This window comes from Oculina patagonica, chromosome 6, assembly GCF_052425735.1.
Source record: "Oculina patagonica isolate OP01 chromosome 6, crgOcupat, whole genome shotgun sequence".
Taxonomy (NCBI): Eukaryota; Metazoa; Cnidaria; class Anthozoa; order Scleractinia; family Oculinidae; genus Oculina; species Oculina patagonica.
In genome coordinates this window covers 28,449,743-28,461,960 of record NC_135763.1, presented here as the reverse complement: position 1 = coordinate 28,461,960, position 12,218 = coordinate 28,449,743, and the positions used below count along the sequence as shown (strand labels likewise).

Sequence of the window (12,218 nt, the reverse complement as noted above, 5' to 3'; positions counted from 1 at the left end):
GTACGATTCGTAGCACTGTTAGGACCCACCAAGTTTCACTAATCATATGCACTTCACCAACCTAAGTTGATTCGCCAACGTCTTAAGTCGCTTCGCCAACGTACTACTGGTCAATTCGCCAACGTTTTAGTTGACTTTGAAAAAGTTTTGAAGTAATAAAGTTGAAGTTTGGGTTACATGTGTGTTGTCATTCATTTCACTCCCTTGGACTAATTCCCCCGCGCGTGCGTGCAAGAATAATAAGATCAACTCATTGTTATGTTTACAACAGAGGGAGACCACAACACCTACATTGATCGAATTATTAGGTAGGGGAGGCACAGCTTACAGCCGTTACAATCAGGCTTGTCTCCTATAGTAAACTTAAAAGGATCCAACATAAAATAACTAGAAACATTCAAGCGAAGCTCTTTGCTAGTTGGGAGAAGTACGATAGGAACTTGACTGCAATTTTAACTTTTCTGTCAAATCCCCACCCCTGGCCCGTACTCCCCCCCCCCCCCCCCCGCGGGATTTACATTGATAGGTGCATCAGGATCAGGACGGATTGCATTACAAACATCAGTGAAAAGCTTTTTTTAGATCAGCACTGAATATTTGACGTTGGCGAATTGACCAGAAGAACGTCGGTGAAGAGACTTAAGCCATTGGCGAAACAACTTAGGACGTTGGCGAACGTTTCGTTGGCTAAACAACCGCAATTCCTCGTAAACTATTGTTTCACGACTCGTACGATTCGTAGCAACTGCTAGGACGCACTAATTCTCACTAATCATATGCACTCAGTCACAACTGAACGACTCGTAAACTATTGTTTCACGACTCGTACGAACCGTACGATTCGTAGCAACTGCTAGGACGCACTAATTCTCACTAATCATATGCACTCAGTCACCAACTGAACGACTCGTACCAACCGTACCAACCGTACCAACCGTACAATTCGCAGCACTGTTAGGACCCACCAAGTTTCACTAATCATATGCACTTCACCAACTGTACGACTCGTAAACTATTGTTTCACGACTCATACAAACCGTACCAACCGTACAATTCGCAGCACTGTTAGGACCCACCAAGTTTCACTAATCATATGCACTTCACCAACTGTACGACTCGTAAACTATTGTTTCACGACTCATACAAACCGTACCAACCGTACGATTCGTCTTATTATTTTTACGATCCGTATCAGGTCGTGTATATTGGACATGGATGGGATTATAACAGTTTTATTTTTTCATCTGAAATGGGATATGATTTTAACTTAGATCTCAGCACGTCACCTACGCAAATCTTCCCAAGTGGCTCTTATCGAAGTATTCGAAAGTCAAAGGCAATTCTCTGAATTCATCGTCGTCATTCCAGGAATCAAAAGGAAGCGTTTGTTTAGCTTGAAGTAAAAACAGTTTTGTCATTGTTTTATGTCATCCATGAAAGCGTTTAGAAGTGCTATGGTTTAACTTAATTAATGGTGGAGGGGCAGATGTTTTGCATGCTTGCATTGTAAATCAATAAAAACGAAGTTCAGGAGCGACTACGACAACGGCAAGGTAGAAAATGGATTACGAATTTCACTCACGCTGTTGTAGAAAGCTTATATTGCAAATGTCAGTAAAGATCCTTTAGTAGACTGTGTACGCCAGTAGTTAATAACAAATATAAGGCCTCTTCTTTACAGAAATATTCCAAATTCCGTATTGAACCTCCGTAAAAATGGTCGAAAGTAGAGAACGCGTACAGGCTGTGTAAGATATGTTACATGTGCATAAAACAAGTATGATTTTAGTTGCGGAAAGTTTTTTGTTACTCGTGAACATGTCCGGTGGACATAATTCGGTCACAACTAGCTATTTGATAGCCGGGTTTGATAGTAATACTGAAATGGATGAAATATTTTCCTGTTGTTAAAAGCTATTGATTAAGCTCTTAGCAGGACGCCTAAGCGAATGCTGTAGTTGAGTATAAACTACTAAAATTATTTTCTAGGAAAAAAATCAACCTAAACATTCTCAGAACTCACTCTTTGTGTTTGTGGAATTAAAAAAGTTTGTAAATAATTTATTATTTGTAAAATCAAAACTTTTTTGCATTATCGCGTGTAAAATATAGGTCTATGCAGCAATTCCATATTTTTGCCGATTATTTTTCACTATCGGTAAATATTAAGAATCAGCCACAACAACTGAAAAACTGAACATGAATTCTCTCGAAAAGAAACCCAACCTTTCATCCACAAAAAAAGCCTTGAAGCACATTAGTTTGGTTTAAATTTGTAATCTCTCCCTGTAAACGAAAAAATGGCATAGCGCGCACTGACTGAATAGCCAGGTGTTTGGGGGTATTTTTGGAAGTTGAGATATATATTCATTTTTGCAACGACTACTTCCAGAGAACTCCGAATCGAAAAAGGCTTGCCAAAGAAAATTCAGTTAATTTAGAGTTTAGAAAACGTTTGGGAGATTGAAAGAACTCAAAACGAACGACATATACAACACAAAAAGTCAGTAACGCTGCATTGACATAAATAACCTTTATTCCAAACAAAACTTCGCTTCTCTACATTAATACTAGTAGAGCGTCTAAATGCACGTCGATGAGCAGAAGGCGCTGTTGTCACCCTCTCTGTGATCCCAAAGTGTAGAGAAAAGTCAAATTGCGTGTAGAGATGATAAACATGCTCGAAATGTCGATATTGATTTACTGTTATATGGGTTTTACAGCAGTAGCATATAACAGGGATCAATCAAAGTATTAAAAGCTTGTTCCCCTGTCGTTGTTCCTTCCTGGAAAGGCTTCCGCCGCAACTTTTATCGAGTTTATCTCAAGAGTTATCAAGAGTTAGGCTAACGTTAAGGTTGTCATGCCTTTTGCCAGCCTCCATACTGAGAATATAATGCTCTTGATGGAAATGTTACTTCGATGATTGTAGCACGGACTTAAATACAGATTATAATATTACAAACACTTTCTGTGTGGGTATTTGAGTCTACTGTGGAAGTGTTGTCGGCAGGGCTTGTCCAGCTCATGTTTAATAATATCTATGCCTTAATTGCTGAACTATACACCATTCAGTTTAGCGAAAAGCGAGACGCCCTAGCACCAAATGGTTTGTTGCTCGCTGGTAATGAGAACATGAAAACAATCTACACAGACATAATGGTTAGCTAAATTAAGCAGCGCTGTGTAAATTCTGAAATAAATGCGACTTTGAAAGCAAAACCCACTATCGATAAGATCACTGGGCTACACAGCATAACGGCAGTTCTTTTCTTCGCGTTTTTTCGTTCGGACTCATTGGTACTGTTACAAGGGTATTTGAAGAGGTAGTATAAGAGGGTAACCCAGAAGATGATGAACGAAGCTCCACATATGAAGTAAAATACTGCCTCAAAAGGCCAGTTATAATGCTCTATCGGACAAGGAATAACAAACACCACTGCAAGAACTGACCTAGGGAGAGCTAGGAACACGACTTTCACTGAGTTTATCGCAAGACTTATGATGTCGTAAAGCTTCTCATGGTTTTCATCGTTTTTACAGTAGAGGCGGATTCTCCAACCATACAATGACATGCGAACGAGGGAAATTACCAATCCAGTGATAGCAGCAACTTGAATGACTATGTACGTGGCATATGATATAGATTCCTCATTTATTTGCGACTTTAACTCGAAAATCAAGGAAAAGCCAGATCCCATGTCCACGTATTCAAGCATGATCAAACAGGAATTGATTAACGACCACCACAAACATTTCTTTGTACACTTCATTGTAGCGAGCAACAGAAAGCCGAAGGATCAAATGGTTTTACTTTTTGCTGAGATGTGGATTGTAGAACGCAGTATTGATAATACCGAACTGCCAATGATGTTTTATCTCAAACCCGATTGGCTGCTGTTATAAACAGGTGTAATTCAGCTTTCATCATTAATACGTAATGTCATTCTCGGAATTGGGTTTGAATCGTATGCTTTCTTTTGTTTTACTGTGTTAAATGGTTACATGCTTTTCAAGAATTAATATCCGGAGGAGCTAGATTCGAATTTTACACCTTGAAATATGTTTAACGAGTCTTTTGTTACCATGTGATTCTGCATGTAATGGGTAAGGGATCAAAATGAAGGAAAGCGGTTTCCTATTGTCTTCTAACAAGAAAAACACTATTGATGTAGGTCTCACCGGGAGACTTATGCCAAAAAAATACCATTGAAAATGCACCGCTGCATTTTCTAGGAAATCAAAGTGACCAAAAACATCGTCTTTAATATTTTAAATCACAGACGTTTGTTAATTATTTATTACGAAGGTTTTCTCTGCATTGTCATGAGAAGAACATAGGGTAAACGCTTATCTTTATCTTGTTAACAGTTCCAAGAAGTGTCTATTCTTTCCCATTATTGCTACACAGGTACACACATTCATATTCTGATGAAATGTACGCTTTATTCAGCTCTTTTTCACCCCTTGTTTGGCTGCCATTACACAAAATTTGATATGTTCAATTGGGATAACAAAAGTAAAAATAACAGCAATATGAAAATCGAACGATGCTTCGATGACTCCATGCCATCATAATCAAGTTAAATTACATGACAGAATATATATATACATTCCCTATATATGGATTTACCTGAAATATTCAATTGATATGTATAGAGTTTAGGGGTCATTTACACCGGACAACTTCATCGCGAAAATTAGAAATCCCTATACGAGTTGCACATTAGTAAAATTTGGAAAAATAAGCTGCAAAATCACTAGATGACATTGTTTTGGAACTTGAGCGCAACTCTCGGAGGTGTTGGGCCGTAAATACCGATACCGCAACGATCATAACAATTCTTCTGAGTTAGTTTCTTCTTTCCCCGCTGTTTGTCAAATTAAAATTCTGTTTTTTTGTAGCATTTATTCTTTGGTTGTGGATGGTGCAGGTCGTCCAGGTTATCTGTATTTCACATTTCTGTTGCTTGTTTGTTTTGCTGGCTGCCTTTATGTCAACAATAAAAGTTAGGTGACAAAATTGATCTATTTTTAACGGCCGCTGTGGCGCGTCCTTTCTGTAAATCTTTGAGGTCTTTCATCTTGTTAATATAAAGCAGGTTTCTTTTTGTTTCCCAATTACATATGAATTATAGATATTATAGAAATTCTAAGGTATAGCTTCGGTGTAGTTTCACGATCCTTCCCCCGGTCAACTTTTAGTCCGCAATAACATCCGGTTTTTTACCGTTCGTGTAATAAAGTGTTATATTTCGCATACATTATGTAAATTAACTAGCTGACCAATCAGCGCTCCTGTCCGGATTCTGGACAGATTTACGTCATCAGTATGGAATTTCTGGCCGTGAATCGCAGACGTCTCTCGTCGTGTTTCGCTCTTCGTTGCGGGACGCGAATGAGAGGCGGCTGTATTCGCAGGCTACTGAAATGAAACATTTCTCTGTCTTTCTGGCATGTTACAACAGCCTCAAAACTGGAGCAGCGTCAAATGATAATCGTTAGAAATCTAAGTGGGTGATAATTATAATTAAACGTATTTAGCAACAAGCAACTGTTAAAAAAAATGAAGAAAACCCTAAGGCTAACACTGTACGGAAATAATTGTATTTGAAGGTCAACCTTAATAAGAGTTGCACTTTGTTAGTATTGTAAGTAACGTGTATTGTATGTAAGTAGTCCCTTTAAATAAATAATTAATTAATACAATGTAACTTAATGTAGTGTAAGTAATGTAAGTAATTGTATTGTAAGTAATTATCCAGTAAGTGATGAAGGTAATTGTCCCGTAAGCGATGTAAGTAAGTGAACTGTAAGTTTGTTTTTTTTTCTTCTGTGTTTTGCAATTAAAAAAAAAAAAAAAAAAAAAAAAAAAGAGGTTTTGATAATTCACGATATCATGCGAAAACCGAATTCAATAATTGTTTTATTATACGTTTTCAAACAATTTGCCATCACTTTTTCTAGCGCCGGCGTAAAACTTCGTCAGAACATTGACCAAAGCGGTTTTATCTTGTGGTTCCTCCAGGTTCTTCTCCCTCAAATAATCATTCAGAATTTTAACACTTGTTTTTGTTGTTCTCTTGGTTTTTTTAGAATCTTTATTTTCGATCAAAACTTTCAATTCCTCTTCGGAAACGGAGGCGAATCGCTCAGCCATATTTTCAAAAGTTTGACACTACACGGACGAGGGGCTTGGAAACTAGGCGGACTTTGTACTCGACATGATAACCCAATATCTGCTGCAGATATTGGGTTATCATGTCAAATTCACATGCTACTGTATATTGACTGAATGCTCTCGACCAATCACATGTTTCAAAATAATTCTAATGTATAATAATAATATTTGTTTGAGTGTCGATTAGTTACGGAGAAAAATTGCTCTAAGCATACTCGGTATTTTCTCAAACAGCAATCTCCTTGTGATGATTGTTAGTTGTTCGTTTATTCTTTCGTTCGTCCCGTTCGTTTTCTTCAGAAAAATCCCACCTCACCAATAACTCTGAATCTCGAAGGAAATCCTGCCGTTTAAAAAGCCGTATATCATTTTTCTTACACTCTCCACATCCATGACAACATATAAGGTTGCAACCTTAAAAATGGGCATTTTTGTACATCCCCCTGAATATCTAACAACATGCAAAGTTTGAGTGGGGGTCAAAAATTTTCATTTCCCACTTTGCTAGATTCTTACAGAGTGCTGCTCTTAAAATTTTGTTAGTCTCGGTAAAACTGGACTGTCTTATTTTTGTTACATTTTTCAAATCTTATTACTATCTATAGCTAGCGTAGTAAACCATTGTTTAACTTAAAACACTGAAGACACACACAGTGTAGCAAAATAAACGAATAAAAAAAAAACGAATAAAAGGATGGGTTACAGACTTCACTGGTTTTTATTGGTTTTTATTGACATACTTTGACGCATGGTTCAGTAGTCTACATTACATCTTTGTCTTCAATCAAGTCTATTGGGAACATCTAATCAATGTTGCTCAAGCATTCCGGTCTGGCCTACACCATCGACATTAGGAAGTCTTGGCACTCGGGTTTTACCAGCGCTCTTGAAGGCATCGTTCAGCTCTCGAACGGTCCCAGTCCTTTCCGCTCGGGAACGGTCTAATTTAAAGGCCCTTTTTCCCTCTCTAAAGATGGAATCGCTGAAAATTGAGAAGCAACACCTGACATCACTGACAGATTCTCCTTACCACTCTCTACATACCTTACAAATTTTATATTAGAGAATTTGATGATCTATCAGTACCATTTCCTTCAATTCTACTGATTAAAATGATATCCACTCACCCAGTATCAGACATAGTCAACAACAGAAGTGCGGTGGTTAGAACCGTGAAATAAAGTTTCTTCATGATTTAGTCTGGATCAGCGTCAGCAAGTTTCCACAAAGCTAAAAAGCAAAGCAAGAAATAATTAACGCAGTATAGGTACAAATACAGACTCCCGTCCGAAAAAAGTACTCTTTACATGCACTTTAAGAATTTTAAAATCTCTCAGGCAGAGTATGCTTTTCAGATAAGCGAGATTGTCTGATCAACGCATGGTTTTTCGTTGTGGTTGCGGAAGGTGTTTTAATGTGCGGTCAAACAAAGTGTGGATCGACCATTATTGCTTGCGAAAGATCAGTTTTCATTTCAAAACTCGCTTGGCGGTTTTACATTCTTGCTTAAAAAACAATGGCGAGGAAATAAATTAACGCTCTTTGCAGATGATATGACGTGTTTCTTTTCTTTTTTTTACAAGCCAATTTGAAGTGATTTGGTCGAGTTATTGCGGCCCCCCCCCCCCCCCCCCCCCCCTCTTTTATATTATCTTTATTTTTCCCCTTCTATTTATATATAAAAAAAATTTTTTTTTTTTTTTTTTTTTTAAAAAAAAAAAAAAAAAAAAAACCCCCCCCCCCAGGGGCACCCCCCCCCCCCCCGGGGTTATTGTTTGTGAAATTTTGAAACTTGTGCTTTACAGTGACTTTATTAAATGTTCCTGGAAAGGCTGGAAACTATAATCGACTGCATCTCACTCGAAGCGAAATATCTTCCGTGAAATTGCTCAAATCGCTACAGAATTGCAACCAGCGTAATCTCCAGTAAATTCTCTTTCCTATCGTTTTCGTTAATGTCTTGCTCTTATTTTCTTTTTATTCAAACTAAAGTTGTCTTTTTCTTGTCAGTTTGGGAAAAATATGGAAAAGTGTTAATGATCAACCACTTAATTGCATTTTTTCAGCTCTGTTTCATTTCCATGAGAACACTTTTTAAATGAATTAGCTCAAAAGCATTTACAATTTTTTTTTATTTTTTTTTTTTTTTTTTTTTTTATTTTATTTTTTTTTTTTTTTTTTTTTTTTTATTTTTTTTTTTTTTTTTTTTTTTTATTATTTTAGGGGGAAAAAAAAAAAAAAAAAAAAAAAAGAGAAAAGTAGATTTTAAAAAAGAGAAAAAAAAATATGAAGGCGGCCCTTTTTTTTTTTTTTTATGTATGTATTTTTTTTTTTTTTTGGTGGTGGTCCTCCAAAAAAAAAAAAAAAAAAAATGGAGGGGAAAAAAAAAAAAAAAAAAAAAAAAAAAAAAAAATTTATTTTTTTTTAAAAAAAAAAAAAAATTTTTTACACTACTCACCATTTTTCGGAAGATAATCGCCGTTTTGGGGGGGGGGAAAAAAAAAGGCAAAAAGAAGGGGGGGGGGGGAAAAAAGAAAAAAATTTTTTTATATGCCGGGCGACAAGAAGGGGTTTGGGGGAAAAAAGGGGGGGAGAAAAAAAAAAAAAGAAAAAGGGAAAAAAAAAAAAAAAAAAAAAGTGGTGCATATGCATAAATGGTGGTTTTTATTTCACATGCCGCTGTCGACGAATTTTATATGTTAGGAATATTTAAAACAAATATGAGATAATTTTGATATTTCTTATAATAATTATTGTTTCCATTGCTTCTTCTTGTAAGGTCGCAATTTTCGGAGGGTCGGTGCTATCGGAGAGACTAAACTTTTGGGATTTGCTCGAAATAAAAAAATAAAAAATAAAAATGTTGTTTACCCCGGAAAATTTATCGTTATTTATTAGGGTGCCTACTCTTAAAGCACGATGGCAAATAGCAATCGGCCTTTGCTCCATGTATGGCCCACCAAGATTCTCCCATGTCCGGCAAAAATTCAAACCTTAGTCGAACATGATGTCGTCCGGCCCAATTTTTTAAATCACAACAGTTAATGTCGTTTCGCAGATGTATCTACCTAGCTAAACGCCGGGGGGGGGGGGGGGGGGGCGGGTTACAGTGAGCAAGATCGTAATTTGATTGTACGCTGCTTCTTTTAAAGGTAATTTTATGGAGGCGTTTTGTAAGTTGTTTTTAGCAGTGGCTCATGTTGGATGAGACTCCAATTTTGCATCAGTATTTGTTTTAAATTTTTAATCCCTGGGTGGTATGTTGTCACAGAAGGTATTAGTTTGCCTTTAGTTTGTTTTGTTTGTTTTTTAAGTGCCGACTGCCTTTCGGCAATGGAGACCTCAGATAACGGTTTTTTTAAAATTGGGCTTTTTGGATAGCAACGCGCTTAGTTTCTTTTTTTGTACGCATTTTTAATTAGGTGCATGTTTTTGTCAACCCGGAAAAGAATATATGTTATTTGCCGACTGGGAGGTCCGTATTGTAAATAACTGTGACCGAGGTCGGCCTCGGGCAGTATTTTCAAGGCCGAAGTCACAGGTTTTTCATTATACGGACCGACCCTAAGCCGGTAAATAACTTATCTATTTTTTCCTACTTAAATGTGTTTAATTAAAAAAAACCTAAGAAACATACAAAGATTTTCTTTCAAAATGTGTTTGTATTATACGCGCGCATCCAATGTTGAGTCGATCGCTATAAGCTACGGCAAGAGTGAAGAATGATTTGTTTGCTATAAGAGCTTACTGCCAAACAAAATAAATTTGCTAAAATGAGCAGTACTCACGGAAAAGTTCATCAGAAAAAAAAAGAGAAAAGCATCTGAAGTAATAACTGAAAAAAGCACAATGTAGAACCAAAACAGAGCATAAAAAATCAGCGAGTCGCGAAACACTTTTAACTCCATTTCGGCTTGTGAGTTCTTTAAGTTAATTAAACTTACTTTTCGGACTAGAAAGCACTTACAACACATATTTCCAGCTATTTACATTTGTATTTAACGAGTCAAAAACGTCTGTGTTGATTCCCACAGTATTCTGTTTTGATTAAAAGTTTACGAAAGTGAAACTTAATAAAGCTGAAATGTGTAGTTTGGTCGCCAGCACACGGCACAATATTGCGAGAATTAATTTTTTTAATAAAGCATCGCATTTTCTTGAATGGCTATAAGCAGTATTCGGTTTTGGAGAAAAGTAGCAGAGAAGCAAGTTGTTTGAAAGGATAAATCGAGTCTGTAAACCGGCGAATTGCAGTTCACCGCAATGGCGTGAAAATCAATGCGAATGCACAAACAACGAACGACAAACCACGGCCATAAACTATATAAAACTTCATTTGTCAATAACGAGAATGAATACTCGCCTTTTGGAGAACTTCAAGGCCTTAAATTCCACTGCTAAATTTCCCTTTCAAATTTACAACCGTTGGTATGCAACTACATCAATTTTGGAAAGCAAAACTGATGGGTTCGTTCGTCTTGCCGTGAAATGAAACTCACAAAAGCGTTATCGTGGCCCATGGGCAGAGATAGGAGAATCTTGCCCGCGCTAAGAACCAATCAAATTGCAGGATCCGTTATCGTGCCCTCTTGGAAAAAAAAAATGAAAATTATTGCCATACTTCTCCTCTCTAGTCGGACCTTTGAATTGCATTTCTTTCGTTCTGTCTGTTCATTTCTATGAAAACAATTTTGCGAACAAAAGATTGGCCTGTTATTTGCAATTAATAACAGACACTCTCATTAACAAAAAAAAAAACACACGAAAAAACACGACTCGCTACGGCGATCGACGAATTTTAGTCGGAATAATTGAGAGTTTTGTTACGTGAAAAGAAGACAACCGGCTCAAAGCCAGACTTTTCCAAAAACCGAGGTAATTGCAAAACGCCAAAGCTGTGAGACGCCCAGGAAAAGAAATGAAATACCAGCAAAAATACTCTAACCTAACCCTTGCAGCCTTGATGGGGTTTTTATTTTCGAAATCTTACGTTAAATAAACGCTCTTACCTTGGTTAACGTCAGTTGCAAGTTTTAAACACTCTTTTCTCGATAAGACTTCGAATAATGCCAAGCTGATAAAGCATCTAGAATATAGCAGCGTATTGCCCTGGGCGTGGTAGGAGTAAAAAGAACGTAACGGCTTCTGATTGGTTTCTTTTTTTCTTAATGACTGACAACTGTCAATCTTTTGGGCAAAAAACCTTTCTTATCCATTTGTTAACATTTTGTGTTCATACTACACTGGCCGCTAAACCTCGTTAGCATGTGCAAAGAACAAATAGAATTAGAACCGGGAGCGAGGCTTGGCGGGCAGATCAGGAAGAACACAAAACTACAAATGGCTGATAAATGTCTATTGTGTGTAACAAATAACATACGCAAAAATCTAAGGCTCAGGCCAAACATCGAACTTCACATGAGACGAACTAAATTGCAGTTTTGGTCAACTCAAACAGGTAAAGCACGACCGTTGGGTCAAACCGAACATAATTCGTCGAACCAAAGTTAGAGCAGCAAGAACGAATATTTCAAGGCTAAAAATACAAATTTTAAATTTTAAAGATAGTCGTTTGTCCAACAGTCAATATTCACACGTTTTATCCGTCTGAAGGAGACAGACTTTAAAAGATTTTTTTATTCCTCGCGAGCGGCCGCCGGCGTGCGGGGGTTGTTCCTCGGGCTCGGCGGGGTCTCGTGTGGGTTTCGGTCATTTTTTTTTTTTTTTTTGTGGCTTGGTGTGTGGCGGTGACGTCACCGGCCGCCGCCCGTGGCCTTGGTGGCCGACTGTCAGATCTTCGGGCGGCCGGTGGTTCGTCCGGCTGGGTTTTTTTTTTTTTTTTTTTTTTTCTTTTGGGTTCGTCCTGGCTTCATTTTTCCTTTTCATACACTATTTCCCATTCTCCCTCACCCTATATCAGCTACCTTCGCGCGGTTCTCCTCCCCGTCTTCTTCTTCCCCTTAATCCAAATCCTCCAATTCGAGAGGCCTCCTTCCCGCCCCCCCGCCGCCATCTTCCGAGTCCCGCGAGGGTCGCG

The 12,218-nt window shown here is 37.6% G+C and overlaps 1 long non-coding RNA gene and 1 pseudogene across 3 annotated transcripts; one reads left to right on the top strand and one right to left on the bottom strand.

Moving 5' to 3' along the window:
- LOC144657986 (uncharacterized) overlaps positions 1-12,218 on the top strand; it is a 522,126-nt pseudogene that overhangs the window by 116,854 nt on the left and 393,054 nt on the right.
- Positions 6,881-11,793, bottom strand: LOC144658749 (uncharacterized). Of its 3 annotated transcripts, XR_013571775.1 has the most exons (4): positions 11,191-11,793; positions 7,309-7,411; positions 7,046-7,163; positions 6,881-6,988 (listed from the first exon to the last, which is right to left on the bottom strand). It is a non-coding gene; the product is annotated as an uncharacterized LOC144658749 (long non-coding RNA). The 3 variants fall into 3 exon arrangements; XR_013571773.1 differs by having other exon boundaries at positions 6,881-7,163; positions 11,191-11,792; XR_013571774.1 differs by lacking the exon at positions 11,191-11,793 and adding an exon at positions 10,545-10,896 and having other exon boundaries at positions 6,881-7,163.